The following is a 17,300-nucleotide window of genomic DNA, read 5'->3' on the forward strand; positions in this document are numbered from 1 at the left end:
TTTTACATGTCTGATGATTGATAATGGATATTGGCTGCATCTTAGCTAGGATGTCAGCTAGAACTCTTACATGTGTCCCTGCAATGTGATCTCTTCATGCGTGTTAGTTTGTGCTTCCTCATAGCATGGTGGCAAGGCTCCAAAAATGAGCATCCCAAGAGAGCCAGGTAGAAGTACAGGGAATTATTATGGTCTAGCCTCAGAATTCACATCACATAGCTTCTGTTACAGTCACAGGCCTGCCCAGACTCAGGGGGAGGTAACATATGCCTACATCTCCATGGGAGGAGTGTCAAAGAGCGTGAAGGAAGAGGGACCTTGTTGCAATCAGCTCTGGAGAATAGAATCTGTCATCAGGAAGACAGAGATTAGAGTTAGAACAATGAGTGCTAAATGGAACACTCTGACCAGTTCCTTGTCAAGAAATCCCTCTCAGAAAAAATGTTTAACAAGCTAGAATAAGGTGTCGAGGGGAGAGGGACACTCATCATGCTACAAAGTAATCAAATTCTATCGCTGGTTGGCCCCTTTCATTCCACCCTTTCTCATCACCAACATCCGGTCAGCCACTGGCAAGGAGGCAGGGGTCAGGAGCAGTGGGGAAACTAAGTCACAGGAGGCAGTGTCTGGCACTGGGCCCACAGAAGTGATGAGCTCATGGCTAGAGGCTCTGGACGTGATTTCATGTGCAGGTGGCTGCTGCTCAGAAGGAAGAGAGGAGGTGCATTCTTGGTGTGAGCATTTCTACAGCTCCTCCACTCCCTTCTCCCAAGAGGTGGCCCCAGACTAGGGACAGACAAAAGAGATACCCCTCCTCCTCCCAGCTGTGTTTCTGCATGTCACTGTTTCTACAGTATGAGCACCGTAAGGCCTTGCACCTCCCGCTTAACACACACAGGCTTCTTCCCCTTTCCTCTAAAGCAGAAACTATTCTCCTCCTCCCAAGATCTAACCCCTTGCTCACTCAAAGCCACTTCCCCTGTAAGTGTACTTTGAAGAGCCAAAGCCGCCCATCAGATGTGGCTTCAGGCTCATTTTCACAACTGACACCTCTGGAGTGGGGAAAAACAGGGACCCACACCTGTGAAGCCCCATTCCCAGGAGCTCTCCTCCTGACTAGCTGCACAGTTCATCTGAGCCCAGGTCTTGGACTATCACAGGAGGCTGGCCACACCCTTCTCTATGACAGACCCTGTTCCTGGGCTCCTGAACGAGGAAGGGTCACCAGCACACCTGACACAAAGTGAGGGTCCCAAAGGACAGAGTCTCGGTACTAAGGGTGTCTGCCAGGCCCCCTCCAAGCACCTTGGGACACTTACATCAGTAACTTCTTAGCTTTTATCTGATTCCTATTTCACAGTCTAGAAACTGGAACTGTCATAATCCCACAGCCCTTTCCTCCCATCATAGTAACTTCCTCTTATATCATGGAAGATACAGTTCTGCTTCTCTCAGCAGAGCAGAATCCAGGACCTCCCCAAAACAGACCTACAGGCAGAGCAGGCTCCAGGGTCCACCACGATGCCCGTCCCTGCCTCTCGGCCCTGCCTGAGAGAAACAACAGAAACGATTTCATCCATCCCTGCTGCTGCCTCTGGCTGCTGGGACTCACAGGTGAGTGCCCCCACCCTCAGGTACCATGGGCAGGGATGCTTTCCTGAGTTTGGCAGCGGTACCATTTGGCCACCTGCAGTGGGGCAGATGAATCTCTGTTGTTCTAGGGCCTCTTTCTTTGCTGCCCCTTCCTCTTTAAGACACTTCCCTAAATAGTTTGTTTTATAACATGTGTCTCCAAAACAAATCCCGCCAGAATTCTTATCGCTTGGAGGGGTTGCTGTCTCTCCTATCCAGGCATTTCCCCGTGACAGGGGTGCCCAGTCCCTCTCACTTCCTACACCCCTGACATCCTGTGAAGGTTCCACAACCCCATAGGCCTGACCTGCAGAACCTGATGCCATCCTGAGGGAAGAAGTAGAGGAGCAGGGTTTGACTTCTCGGTCCCCAGGAGGGAGACAGGGATGCTGTCATTGAGATGAATACACATGGATGGATAGGTGATTAATAGATAGATTAGATAGATAGATAGATAACAAGTACTACACATACAATGTGGAACTATTAGAAAAAAATGCTAAATCATCCTTTTTAGACTAGTAAGTCTCCCAGAATCTCAGTAACCTAGGATTATGTTCTTGATGTGGCCATTTCTCCTGCCTGTCTACTCCCTTCTCTCCAAAGCTGATCTGGACAGTCAGGAAGGGCACCCATCCTTCTCCCAATGGTATTAACATCTCAGTTTAGACTCCACCTAATAAAGTGGTGAAAAGCACAGGCATCTAAAAAAAAAAAAAAAAAAGCCAACAGGCCAGGGTTCAAATCCAAGTTTCATCATTTGTAGGCTGTTTGACTATGGATAAGTTACTCAACTTCTCTGTGCCTCTTTTCTTGTCTGTGAAATCAGGATAAATAATAATGCCTTTCCAATAAAGTTGTGGTGAGAATCAAACTAGTTAATTAATATAGTTAAGTGTTTGGAGTAACGTGTAGCACACAGAACCACCTACGTGAACTCTGGCTGTTACAGCCTTTTAGGGCTTAGGAAGTGCGAATATGAGCACATGAAAATCATCCTGCTGCATCAGGCCATTGCACCACTCACTCTGTGTCTTTGGCAAGTCTATGTCTTCACTTAGAACTCACAAAAGTCATGGGAAATGAGAATAGTCCATCAGGCTTGGTAGAAGAAGGAATTGAAAGCCACAGAATGGTGTGGGCTTCCTAGAATTACCAGGTTGTCAGGGCTGGAAGCTAGCCTACTGGACTTGTGGTTAAAAATGGAAAGTGCATTTCACAGAAGTCCTTCTATGAGCATAGTCCTGAGGGTTTCTCAAAGATTTTCAGGTTTCAGTCTCACAACAAAATTGCATGAGAAGTTTTACTTTCCATGTTGTATACATTACATAGATAAGAAATCAGAGCCTCAGGGAGGTTATTTTCATCAATGTCATCCATTTTCTGTTGCTTAGAATAGAATACATGAAACTGGATAATACATAAAGAAAAAGAACTTATTTCTTATAGTTATAAAGGCTGAAATGTTCAAGGTCAAGGGGCCACATTTGGTGAGAGCCTTCTTTCTGGTGGGGACTCTCTAAAGAGTCCTGAGGCAGCACAGGGTATCTCATGGTGAGGGCACTGAGCATGCTAGCATACTGTACTTGGGTCCCTCTCTCTCTTCTTGTAAAACCAACAGTTCCCCTCCCATGATAACCCATTAATCCATTAATTTACGAAATAATGCAGAGTTCTTACGACCCAATCACCTCTTGAAGACCCTACCTCTCAATAATGCACATTGAGGATTGAATTTCCACAAGAATTTTGGAGGGGACAAATATTTAAACTATATCAATCAAGCAATAGAGGAGGTATTGAAATCTGGGTCAATGGGATTCCACTAGCTCTTACTTTGACCTCTTCACTGTGCTGCTTCTATATACATCGAACTTTTAACAAAAATAGGATTACACAAAATATGGTGATTTATTCATTCTTTTACTCAATGATAAATTGGGGATCCTTTTCCATGTAAATATATATGTGTCTGCAGCATCACTATATCCCCAATATATACATCAACATTATCATTTCAGTCACTACATAGTTTTCCATTTTGTAGTTGTACCATCATTTTCCTAACTCACTCCTATTCTTGGACATGGGCCTTACATCAAACTTTTCTAGATTGTAAATACTATGATTGTCATTCCTTTACAAAGCATATTCACCCTTGTCTGATTGTTTCTTTTGAATAAGGCCCTAGAAGAGGAATTACTAAGTCAAAGAGTATGAGTTTTATTGGGAAATTGCATTTCAAACATGTTTTTTGGTTTCAAAAACCATTTCCCAATAAAACGTGAGTGTCTCAATATCAGTAATACATTATCTCACCACACACAGCACAGAAGCAGCAGCAATGGACAGGGGTGACCCAAACAGATTTTGGTTAAAGTATCTCCTCCACTTTACTTGTTTAAATATGGGTTTGTCACATGTACATCGATCATAAGATCATGACTATAATGCTGTATTGCCATCTGGAGAGATTGTGTCAATTTTTATTCCCATCAGCAGTATGTGGGAGTGCCTGCCTCACCACACCCTTGGCAACACAGAAAATTGGCAATCTTTTTCATGTTTGCTAAGCTAATATTCTAAAAATTGTGACTGCTCTTAGCTTGCAGGAGGGAGAAATGTTTTATTTTATTTTATTTTATTTTTATTGTATTTCAGGCTTGCTGTCAAAATAATCCAAACAGGGAAGAAATGTACAAGTAAACAAGAAAAGCCCCCAAACTCATCTGGCTCCCTGGAGACAGCTACTTTTTAGGAGTTTCATTTGCCTTCTTCAAGAGAGCTTTCTTTCACTGACATAAAATGCCAGCTTGATCGTACAGTAAATCTGTCTATTTATTTGGGTCCTGTTCTAGGTTCTCTCTTCTGTTTCATTGACCTCTCTGCTTGCCTTGGTACCAACCTGCCTCTAGTATTTATTGCAGCCTGAAAATGTGCTCTAACTTTCATATGCTGAAACCTGTGTACAACTTTTGAAAAACTTTTCCAGTTAGTCTGTCATGGAGGTTAGCAATTTGTTTGTGGTTTAACTATGCACTTCACTGGATTACCGGGGTTGTTGAACATCTTTTCTAGATGTATGTCTTCTCTTGTGACTTTCTGACTGTGTCCTTAGCAAGGGCTGTCTGTCTGTCTTGTCTCTATGTGTCTCTTGATACCCAGTTAAGAAATGTGACCATCCTAAAAGCTAATACATGATATGGAAAGAAAGAATTAGTGGGGCTTCAAATGCAATCTGAATCCAGGCACCTGGACCACAGCCTCAGCCGCAGCTGGAGCTTGGAGCTGACCTGTGTTCTTCCAGGAGTGGCAGGTAAGGAGGAGCTGCAGGTGATTCAGCCTGAGAAGTCCATATCAGTCACAGCTGGAGACCATGTCACACCTGGAGACTGGTCATTGCACTGTGACCTCCCTGATGCCTATAGGACCCATCCAGTGGTTCAGAGGAACTGGACCAGGCCAGGAATTAATCTACAGCCAAAAAGAAGGCAACTTCCCCTGGATAAGAACTGTTTCAGACATCACAAAGAGTAACAACATGAACTATTCCATCCATATCTGTAGCATCATGCCGGCAGAGCCGGCACCTACTACCGTGTGAAATTCCAGAAAGGGAGCTTAACGTGGAGATTAAGTCTGGACCAGGCACCCAGATGTTTGTGCATGGTGAGTACAGATCCCTAGAAATCCAGCGCATTGTCCTAAAACAAATTACAATCCCTGGGAGCCCAGCCCAAGGGTCCCCCTTTGTTAGCCCCTGTGCCAAGGTTATGAACAGAAGATGAGGATAGTGAGGGGTCACAGTGAAGGAGCAGGGTGAAATGTAACTCCAGGGACATCTATCGGTAGACTTCTAACTCTTTAGAATCTTACAGCTTCCAAAGGCCCACAAAGCACAGTGGGTAAAGTAGACTACAGGGCCAAATGGCCTGGGATCAACGTCTTGCTCTGCCATTTACATGCTATGTGACCTTAATTCTATTTTTCTTTTTTACAAGGTCTCTCTGTGTTGCCCAGGCTGGAGTGCAGTGGCGTGATCCTAGCTCACTGCAACCTCTGCCTCCCAGGTTCAAGTGATTCTTGTGCCTCAACCTCTTGAGTATCTGAGATTATAGGCATGTGCCATCATGCCCGGCTAATTTTTTTTGGATTTTTCTTAGTAGAGACGAGGTTCCACCATGTTGGCCAGCCTGATCTCGAACTCAGGACCTCAAGTGATCCTCCCACCTCAGCCTCCCAAAGTGCTGGGATTACAGGCCTGTGAGCCACCATGCCCAGCCTATGTGACCTTAATTCTTAATTAAGATTCTTAATGTTAAATTCTCTGTGCCTCAATGTCCTTGTGTTTAAGGTAGGGATAACAATAGTATCCACTTCATAGATTTGTTATAAGAATTATAAATGTGAATGGGCTTATAAATGGAAAACACTTAGAAGAGTATCTGCTGTATAATCATAATTCTATTATTATATATCGTTAGTACTCAGGATACTACAACCAATTAAACTTAAAAACATAATCTTAAAAGCATGGAACCACAGATTGCCATAAGATATGAATGATAAATTTATTGAGGCAGAAAGTTACAACAATCACATGTAGCATGTAGATTATTGATATAGAATATGTAATTCCTACATTTCTTAAATTTTGTTCTGTATTTCTATAAGTTCCGTATATTCTTGAGTTTGATCCTGGCTGATTCAGTCATGGCCGAAGACAAACCCTGCAAGACTCTAAACAGCACTCATTAAAGGAAAGCCTGGGAAGCCCAACAGTTAATTCAGACATACTTGTATTGGTGAATTAATGATTATGATTCTTTAAAAAAACAGGTGTGATAATTTACTGTAACAGAATCATAGAAACAGAAACATACATCATGATAATTTAGGGGACTTTCAAATTTTAGCACCTTACAGCCATGGAGAAACAAAGAGAATGGTCGGTAGTCTTTAAGGACAAAGAGAATGTCATACAATTTTAAAGAGTTGAAACTAAAAAGCAAGTTATGGACAAAGCACTGTGAGTGACATCAGCACGAGACGCTTGAGGACAATATTAGACTCTAGAACACAAGGAATAGTGCCTTCAAAATTCTTAGGGAAAATTATTTCCAAGCTAAAAAATACCCAGCCAATCTATGGAGTTTGCAAGATCATCGAGAATTGCTTTTTATATCCCCTTGTGTTTTACCAAAATAGGAGTCAAACGAACAAACAAACAAAAAAGGTAAGAATGAGAACTAGGAATAGGGGATTGGAAACCCTAAGATAACAGCTGTGTAGGAGGCATAGAAATGGCCACTGGGCCATTCCAGAGCAGGAGGACTTGCAACATCACTAGGGACATCTCCAAAAGATAGAATGAATAGAATACTTAAATAGTCTTCAAACTCATGCCCATCATTTCTAACAGTATTTAATATTACGTTGAAGTATTTGTCAATGCTTTTAGAAGGAGAGAGCAACAAAAATCATATTAATTGCAAAGGAAGTGGGAAAACTATCTCTCTTTGTAGATGATATGATATCTGGAAAACAATAGAATCAACATTAAACTACTATAAAAAACAAGATAATTTAAGTAACATAACAAGTTATAAAATCAACAAACAGAAATCAATGACCTTCATATATACAAAGAAAAACCAGTTAGAACATACAGTGAAAAAAGACAAACACATATACAATAGCAAAATTAAATTAAATTAAATATTTGGGGCAACTTCTACCAAAATAGTGATAGGGACTGGATTTACTCTCTTGCTAAAAATCTGGGCAAATTATTTTAAACAATGGTAGACAAGACACTGGATACCAGGCAACAAAGGACAGCGATCCCTGTGAAATGGGGAACAAATTAAGTGAGCCCTAAGGCTGCCCCAAGAGTATTCTCTGAGAAGGCTTTAAGACCACCATAGAGAAAGAGATAACTCAGGTGGAGCCTGAAGTTCTTCCTGAGTTGATAAGAAGGACCTGGATGTCCACAGAGGCCAAGTGGCTACAGTTTTCAGGGTAGGGCACCAAAGAGCAGAGAGAGAACTCCAAATATCTGTAAAAGGTCCCCCTTGAATATTCAGTGAAGTATTGAAAAGTGTATTATGTACATGAGAAAAGTACATGAGGCCAGAGGAGAAAAATTTCCGGAGCTTACACAAGGCTAAGAATAGTGCCTGATCTTTACAACCTGAGCAAAAAAAAAACTCATAATTCATGAGACATCTGGTAGAATACACAGAAGAGTTCTGCCTCAGTAAAGGAAAAAGAATTAGCCCTAGACCAAATGATGCTGGAGGCCTGCCTTGCAAAGCTTAAGTGCAAAACATGAAAAGTTCAAACCGCTTCCAGGTAATTTAACCATGTCCCAAAACAAGCTCAAGCATATTTATAGAAAGGCAAACTACCCAGTACCCAATGAAGTAAAAGTCACAATATCTGGCATCCAATAAAAAATTACCAGGCATGAAAATGGCAGGAAAATGTGATTCATAATAAGAAAAAGTAATCATTTGAAACTAACCAGAAAAGACAGATGATAGAATTAGTACACAAAGAAATTAAAGTTATTATAAGTATACTCTGTACATTCAGGAAGCTAGAAGAAAAACTGAATATGTGAAATAGATGCATAGAAAATATTTAAAAGATCCATATTGAACTTTTAGAGATGAAAGCTGCAATGTCTGAGATGAAAAATAGACTGAGTAGGATTAATAACAGATAAGACGTTGAAGAAAATAGATTAATGAACTTAAAGGCACAACAACAGAAACTATTCAAAATGACACATAGAGAGATAGAAATGGAATATATAAAGCCACACTCAAATATAAGACAAAAAAATTAAAAACTGTATAAAAGATAAACAGAGCATCAATCAGCAGCTATGGGGAAATTTCAAGTGGTCTAATAGATATGTATTGGAGATACCAGTGGAAGAGGGGACAGAAAGAATATTTGAAGAAATAATGGTCACATATATTCCAAATATGATAAAAACTGTAGACCCACAGATCCAAAAACTCGATGAACCCCAAGCACAAACCAAGATGCACAAACCAATAAAGAAAATATCTTAAAAGCAGCCCCCTAAAAAGAAATATTAAGTACAAAAGAACAAAAAATAAATAAGACAGGAGATTTTTCATCAAAAATAATGCAAGCTTAAGATACATCTTTAAAGCTTTTTTTTTTTTTTTTTTGAGACAGAGTTTCACCCTCATCACCAAGACTGGAGTGCAATGGCATGATCTCGGCTCACTGCAACCTCCGCCTCCCAGATTCAAGTAATTCTCCTGCCTCACCCTCCCGAGTAGCTGGGATTATAGGTGGCTGCCACCATGCCTGGCTAATTTTCGTATTTTTAGTAGAGACGGAGTTTCACCATTTTGGCCAAGTTGGTCTCGAACTCCTGACCTCAGGTGATCTACCCCTACTCGGCCTCCCAAAATGCTGGGATTACAGGCATGCCCCACCATGCCTGGTTATTTAAAGCATTTTTTAAAGGAAAACGATAATTAAAAAGTCATTCTAGAATTTTTACCTAGCAAAAATATCTTTTAAAATAAATAAATTAATTAAGCATTTAATTTATTTGTCTATTTTTTGAGCCAGTCTTGCTCTGTCGCCCAGGCTGGAGTTAAGTACTCACTTTGGCAGCACAGATACTAAGAGTGAAACGATACAGAGATTAGCATGGCCTGTGTACACGGATGGAATGCAAATTTGTGATGCATTCCATGTATTTTCTCACTTTTATTAGATGGAAAGCATTCTAGAGATGTATAGTGGTGATGGTTGCACAACAATGTGAGTGTACTCAATGTCACTGAACTGTACACTAAAAAATGGTTAAGATGGCAGATCTTATGTGTACTTTACCACAATTTTTAAAGTGAAGAATAAAGACTTTATCAGTCATACAAAAGCTGAAAGAATTCATCATCAACAGATCTGCACTACAAGAAATGTTAAAAAGAAGTCCTTCCAACAGTAGTAAAATGATACCAGATAACCTGGATATATACAAAGAAATTAAAAGCAAGAGAAATAGTAACAATGTGGGAAAATATTTTTAAAGTACATTTGAATGTACTTAAAACATAGTCAACTGTTCAAAGCAAATATAATAATAATATATTTGACAGATTATAACATACATGGAAAGTAAAATGTGTAAGAAAAATCGCACAAAGACCAGGAAGAGAGACATAGAAATATATTACTGTAAGAATGTTATGCTATATGTGAAGTGATATCTTATCACTCATGGTAAATAATGATGAGTTAATAATGTATGCCAGAAATCTCAAAACAAACAGTAAAATAACACAATAAAGAGTAACAGCTAATAAACTGACAAAAGAGATAAATCAGAATCATAAAAATCAATCTGAAAGAAGACAGAAAATGAGGTACACTGGAACAAAGAAGAGATGAGGCTAGTAAGTAGCAAGACCATAGATTTAGACCTAGTCATATAAATAATCATATTAAATGTAAATTGTTTAAACACCCTAATTAAAATAAAGTGATTTTCACATTAGATTTTTTAAAGTAGGACCCACTATTTACTGCCTGCAGAGAATCGATTCTCTTCAAAAATAAAGGCACAAATAGATTAAAAATAAAAGGACAGAAAAATATATGCAACATTAACAATAATTTTTTAAATATGGAATGCTTATGTTAATATCAAAGTATATTTAGAATAAAGAAACTATGAGAATATAGAATATCATTTATAATAAACTGATCAAAAATTAATCAATAAAATATACCAATTCTAAATGTTGATGCATACACCAATAGAGTTTCAAAATACATAAAACAAAATTCATAGAATTTCAAGAATATATAGAAAAATCTACAATTATAGTCAGATTTCAACACCTCTCGATAATTGGTAAAACAAGGAGGCAGAAAAACAGTAAAGATGTAGAAGACTTGAACAGCACTATAAGCCAACTTGAGCAAACTGATATTTATAGAATGTTCCATCCCAAAACAAGAGAATACACATTCTTTTTAACTACAAAAGAAACATTTACCAACATAGATTGTATTCTCAGCCATAGATAAGTCTCAGTAAGTTTTAAATAAATCAACTCATGTGAAGTGTGTTTTCTGACCACAATAGAATTAAATTTATTTATTTATTTGATTTTAATTTTTATTTAATTTAACCCTCAGTAGTCATAGAAATTAAATTTAAAAAGCAAATATCTCTAGAAAATCTCCAGACATTTTAAAACTAAATATACTTCTGAGATACACATTACTGAAAAAGAAATCAGAAGAAAAATTAGAAAGTATTTTATGTATGTATGTATGTATCTATCTATCTATCTATTTATTTATTTGAGACAGGGTCTCACTCTGTCTCACAGGCTGGAGTGCAGTGGCACGATCACGGCTCACTGTAGTTTCAACCTCCCGGGCTTGGGTGATCCTCCCACCTAAGCCTCCTGAGTGGCTGGGACTACAGGTGCACTCCACCACGCCCAGCTAATTTTTGTATTTTTTTTGTAAAGACTGGGTTTTGCTGTGTTGCCCAGGTTGATCTCAAACTCCTGAGCTCAAGTGATCTGCCTGCCTCAGCCTCCCAAAATGCTGGAATTACAGGCATGAGCCACCACTCCTGGCCTAGAAAATATTTTTAACTGAATGAAAATGAAAGCATAGCATACCAAATTTGTAGGATGCAGCCAAAAGAGTACTTAGCAGAAAATTCATAGCACTAAATCCCTATATTAGGACAGAAGAAAGGTTTTTTTCAGACTTCAAAAAGTAGGAGAAAAATGAAGAAAGGAAATAATAAGGAACAGAGCAGAAATCAGAAATATAAAATGAAAAACTATAGAAAAAATCAATAGGAACAAAAGCTGATTCCTTGAGAAAATTTGTAAAAGTAATAAACACATATCCACACAGTTAATCAGGAAAAAAGAAAGAAGATACAAATTACCAATATCAATAATGAGAGAGGTGACACTACTACAGGCTCCACAGATATTAAAAAGATTATAATGGAACTTTATGAAAAACTTTATACCAATAAACTTAACAACTTAGATGAAATGGACAAATTCTTTGAAAGACATAGACTGCTAAACTCACTCAAGAAGAAATAAATAGCCTAATTATCTTTATATCTATTAAAGAAATTAAACTTGTAGTTTAAAAAGCCTCCCACAAAGAATAATTCAGACCCAGATGACTTCACTGAGGAATTCCATCAAACAATTGAGGAAGAAGTACTAACAGTTTTAGTCAGATTATTTCAGAAAATTAAAGAGGAAGTGAGGCTTCCCATTTTATGAGGCCAGCATTACAGATAAAGAATCATAGAAAAGCAAAACTATAGATCAACATCCATCATGAACAGAAAATTATTGTAGCGCTATAGTAATCATACAGTGTGTTATTGGCATCAAGATAGACAAGTGGATCAATGGAACTGAATAGAGATTCTAGAAATAGATTCATACATATGGTCAATTGATTGCTTTAAAAAAAAAGTATGAAGGCAAGTCAGTGGAGAAAAAAGAGACTTTTCAACTGTGGTGTTGGGTCATTTGAAGAGTTAATAGACCAATGGAACAGCATAGAAAAATCCAGAAATGTATCTATCTAGTTCCTCCCACCATACACCAAAATAAATTCCAAGTGGATCAGAGATTTAAATGTAAGAAATGAAACTATTTAAGTACTAAAGAAAACATATATATATATTCTTTTATAACCTAAAAATGGAGAAAACCTTCCCAACTGTAACTCAAAATGCAGAAAGATAAAAAAATTATAATTTTGATCACATTGTACAAAAAGAAACTTGTGTATGGGTATGTGTGTGTACTATTTTGCAATTTACATCACAGACAAAAAACAATTCCTAATATAGAGAAAGCTTCTAAAATTTTAGAAGAAAAAGTCATCTTTTTAGAATTAAGGGCAATAAACGGGAAAAGACAAGTTATAGAAAATGAAATACAAATGTTTCAAACATATAAAAATATGCTCAACCATCCTTGTATAGGAAGAAATGCAAATTAAAAACTACACTGAGACACAGTTTCTCACATATCTGCTTGCCCAAAAATCCAAAAGTTCAACGGCACATTCTGTTGGGGAAGCTAAGGCAAAACAAGTACTCCATATTTTGCTGTTAGGAATGCAAAATCATATAACTCATTAAAAGGTGAACTTGGCAATATCTAGCAAAATTACCTCATGACCCAATAATTCAACTTCTAGAAATGTATCCCAAAGATCTACCGATACAAGTGCAGGATGACTTATCCTTAGGCTCTTCATCACAACACTATTTGTAAGAGCAAAAGCTGAGCTGCCTACTAAATTATGGTACGGCCGCAAATTGGGTATTATGTGACTTTAAAAGGGCATAAGGAGGAACTCAGCACACCACTTCAGAGTGACCCACAGCATATCATTAAACAGGAAAAGCAATATATAGAAGAATGTGTGGAGCACACTACCTTTTATGTTTACAAGAGTGAGAAATACAAGCATATGGGTATTGTCTCTTGTTGTTGGGTTTTTTTTTTTTTTTAGACAGAGTCTTGCTCAGTCGCCCAGTCTGGAGTGCAGTGGTGCGATCTCGGCTCACTGCAAGCTCTGCCTCCCGGGTTCACAACATTCTCCTGCCTCAGCCTCCCGAGTAGCTGGGACTACAGGCGCCCGCCACCACGTCTGGCTAATTTTGTTTGTATTTTTGGTAGTGACGGGGTTTCACCATGTTAGAGGATTGTCTCGATCTCCTGACCTCGTGATCCAGCCGCCTCGGCTTCCCAAAGTGCTGGAATTACAGGCGTGAGCCACCTCACCCGGCCTTGTCTCTTGTTTTTTTAGAAAAAGAGGAATAAATTAAAATCATAATTTAAAAATTTACATGTAAAGGAGAAAGGAAACAGAATGGAAGAGACAAGCGGGATGCCAGACTTCTCTGAATGTACTATGACTTACGTTTTGACTTTGTAAGCACATGAATTTTTAAATAATTGATAAATTCCAAAATGAAAAAAAAATCCTAAATCTCTAAATTACTAAATCTAAAGTAAAACTAATTAATCTAACTATATATTGATGGCTTAACTAAACAAAGACTAATTATTTCAAAGGACTTTAAAACACAGAGACAGGTTCAGTGAGAAGCCAACCCTAAGACAAGGATTTGAGTGCAATTAACACCAGCAGGAAATGGTGAAGCCGGTCAATAAAGGGCGTGTTATCAAGCCCACTACCACTGCAAGCGACTGCAGCTGAATGCAGTTGGGAAACTGGGAAATAGTATAGGATGTGGGCAATTCATCAGAGTCAATGACCTGGTTTTTTCACAAATAAATGGCAAGAGAACAAAGAGGAAGTGGAACTCCTTTAGATTAATAGAGGTTTAAAAGACATCAACAAAATGTAACATATGGCTTTAATTTGGATCTTCATTCAAACAAACCAACTGTAAAATTATATTTATGAGACAAGCAGAAAAATTTGACTATTGACAAATGTTAGATGATATTAAGGAATTACTATTAAATTTTAAGTATAATAATGGCATTTTGGTTGTTTTAAAAAAGGAATTCTTGCCGGGTGCAGTGGCTCAAGCCTGTAATCCCAGCACTTTGGGAGGCCGAGACAGGCGGATCACGAGGTCAGGAGATCGAGACCATCCTGGCTAACATGGTGAAACCCCGTCTCTACTAAAAATACAAAAACTAGCCGGACGAGGTGGCGGGCGCCTGTAGTCCCAGCTACTCGGGAGGCTGAGGCAGGAGAATGGCATAAACCCGGGAGGCGGAGCTTGCAGTGAGCTGAGATCTGGCCACTGCACCACAGTCCGGGCGACAGAGCGAGACTCCGCCTCAAAAAAAAAAAAAAAAAGGAATTCTTAACTCTTCTACATGCTGAAGTAGTTAAGAATGAAATAATATCATGTCTGGCATTTACCTTAAAGCAATCCAGTGTCTGGCTTATTTCGCTTAACATAATGTTCACTAGGTTCATCCATGTTGTCACAAATGGCAAGATCTCTTTATTTTATTTATTTTTTTTTTTTTTGAGGCGGAGTCTCGCCCTGTCGCCCGGACTGGAGTGCAGTGGCCAGATCTCAGCTCACTGCAAGCTCCGCCTCCCGGGTTTACGCCATTCTCCTGCCTCAGCCTCCCGAGTAGCTGGGACTACAGGCGCCCGCCACCTCGCCCGGCTAGTTTTTGTATTTTTAGTAGAGACGGGGTTTCACCGTGTTAGCCAGGATGGTCTTGATCTCCTGACCTCGTGATCCGCCCATCTCGGCCTCCCAAAGTGCTGGGATTACAGGCTTGAGCCACCGCGCCCGGCCGATCTCTTTATTTTTAAGGCTGAATAATATTCCACTGTATACATATGCCACAATTTCTTTATTCATTCATACATTGACAAGCATTTATGTTGTTTCTGTATCTTAGCTATTGTGAGTAATGCTGTAATAAACATGGGCGTGCAGATACATTTACAAGGTTTGAATTCATTTTCTTTGGGTATGTACCTGAAAAAAACCTTGCTGGGTTGTATGGTAGTTTTATTTTTAATTTCTCTCACTTATATGTAAAATATAAAAAACAAAACAACTCAGATATACAGAAACAGAGTAGAACAATGGTTACCAGGGATGGGAAGTTGAAAAACTGGGGAGATAGATGGAAATCCATGAGTACAAAATGTGTTATGTAGGATGAATAAACCCAGAGATCTAATGTACAGCATGAGGACTATAGTTAATAGTGTTGTACTGTATACTGGAAATTTGCTAAGAGGGAAGATTTTAGATACTTTTACCACACACAAAAAAATGGTAACTAAGTGGGATATTGGATATGCTAATTTGCTTGACTGTAGTAATCATTTCACTAAGTATATGTATAGCTACACATCATGTCGTACACTTTAAATACATACAATAAAAAATATTAACCCAGCACTTGATGGGAGAAGTGTAGACGAAACAGGATCAGCCATTTGTTGATAGCTGTTAAAATGCCATGCTGAATACTTTCTCTCTGTTTTTATGTATGTTTACAAATTTATCGTAATAAAAAGATGTTTTAATTCAAGTCTATACAATCCCCTGAAAAATCTTTGTGCACTCCTGAATATACATGTACCCTAAAGGGAAGTCCAGTGCAGTACTTCGTAGTTTCAAACATGAAGGAAATCTGGCAGAACGCTTGGGGATGAATTTGTCATAAGTTCACAGAAAATGAAGCAAATGAAAATTATGACACCATTAAAAGAACAACATGATGACAGTCAACAATAATTTAATTGTACATTTTAAAATAGCTAAAAGAGTATAATTCTATTATTTGTAACAAAAACGGTAAATGCTAGAGGGGTTGGATACCCCATTTTCCATGATTTGATTGTTACACATTGCATGCCTGTATCCAAACATCTCATGTACTCCGTAAATATATCCACCTACTACATACCCACAAAAATGAAAAATTTTAAAATACATGTTAAAAAATCTCATCAGAAAACAAAAAGCTGTACAAGACAGGAAATATAATTATGATATATTACATGGCCCAATTGCGAACAATGCTCATTTGGTCATAATAATATAAATGCTGAATACTGATAAAACAAAAATTATTGTGTGTCTTTAATACGAGGATGTGAGGAGGAGAAATGTGGATGGTGGGTAGAAGGAGCTGTAAGAGAGCTAAAGCATCATCTTCCATAGCAGTAGGTAGATCCATACTATATAAAACTGAAAAAAATGAGAAAAGTTGAAGATAACAGTATAAGTATGTTAGTATCAACATAGAAATGCAGAGAGATATGCCCAAAGAATCCGCTAAAATAGTTCAAAGTTGTTGGTCTATAATACTTGCAAGGAGAAGAAACCAGAATCTGCTGTTTCTCGGGGTATACCTTATGTGACTTTTTTTTTGTTTGTTTTGTTTTGTTTTGTTTTGTTTTGTTTTGTTTTGTTTTGTTTTTGAGACAGAGTCTGGCTCTGTCGCCCAGGCTGGAGTGCAGTGGCCGGATCTCAGCTCACTGCAAGCTCCGCCTCCCGGGTTTACGCCATTCTCCTGCCTCAGCCTCCCGAGTAGCTGGGACTACAGGCACCCGCCACCTCACCCGGCTAGTTTTTTGTATTTCTTATGTGACTTTTTAAACAATGTACTTTGGGAAGAAGATAGGGAGGATAAGAGGGGACAGAGGGAAGGTGAACAAGGGAATAACATGGTCAGATCTCCATTTTAGCAAGATCACCACGGTCTGATTTCCAAATGTAGGTTGGAAGAGCTGAGAGGTAAAGTCAGTGAGGTCAGTTGATTGGCCATTATAACAAGAAGAGTAATGATAAAGTTTATGAAGAGGAGAAAACTGGAGATGAGAGATTGTGGTAGGAAGTCAAGCAGAGTGAACCATGAGGGTGATTATTGTGCTAAAGGGTAACTCTCCCTCTTCATTTCTCTCTCTTCTCTTTCCTTCTTCTCTTCACCCTTGCCTGGATCAAAGCTAAGCCCTCTCTTCCAAAGATTTCTGGCCACTCCAACAGGGATAGCCCAGGCCAACTAGTGAATCTCACCTGCACCTCAACTGGCTTCTTTGCAGAAAACATATATGTGAAATGACTCAAAAATGGCATAGAG

General features: G+C 38.7%; 1 long non-coding RNA gene and 1 other non-coding gene across 2 annotated transcripts; both read left to right on the forward strand.

Annotated features, from left to right (window-relative positions):
* The first annotated feature begins 1,419 nt into the window (after nucleotides 1-1,419).
* Nucleotides 1,420-4,482, forward strand: LOC117068572. The gene is made up of 2 exons (XR_004431176.1): nucleotides 1,420-1,614; nucleotides 4,294-4,482. It is a non-coding gene; the product is annotated as an uncharacterized LOC117068572 (long non-coding RNA).
* Nucleotides 4,483-9,281: 4,799 nt separating this feature from the next.
* LOC117069210 lies at nucleotides 9,282-9,385 on the forward strand. The gene has a single exon (XR_004431450.1). It is a non-coding gene; the product is annotated as a U6 spliceosomal RNA (small nuclear RNA).
* The last annotated feature ends 7,915 nt before the right edge of the window (nucleotides 9,386-17,300 follow it).

This window comes from Trachypithecus francoisi, unplaced genomic scaffold, assembly GCF_009764315.1.
Source record: "Trachypithecus francoisi isolate TF-2019V2 unplaced genomic scaffold, Tfra_2.0 Lachesis_group21, whole genome shotgun sequence".
Classification (NCBI taxonomy): Eukaryota; Metazoa; Chordata; class Mammalia; order Primates; family Cercopithecidae; genus Trachypithecus; species Trachypithecus francoisi.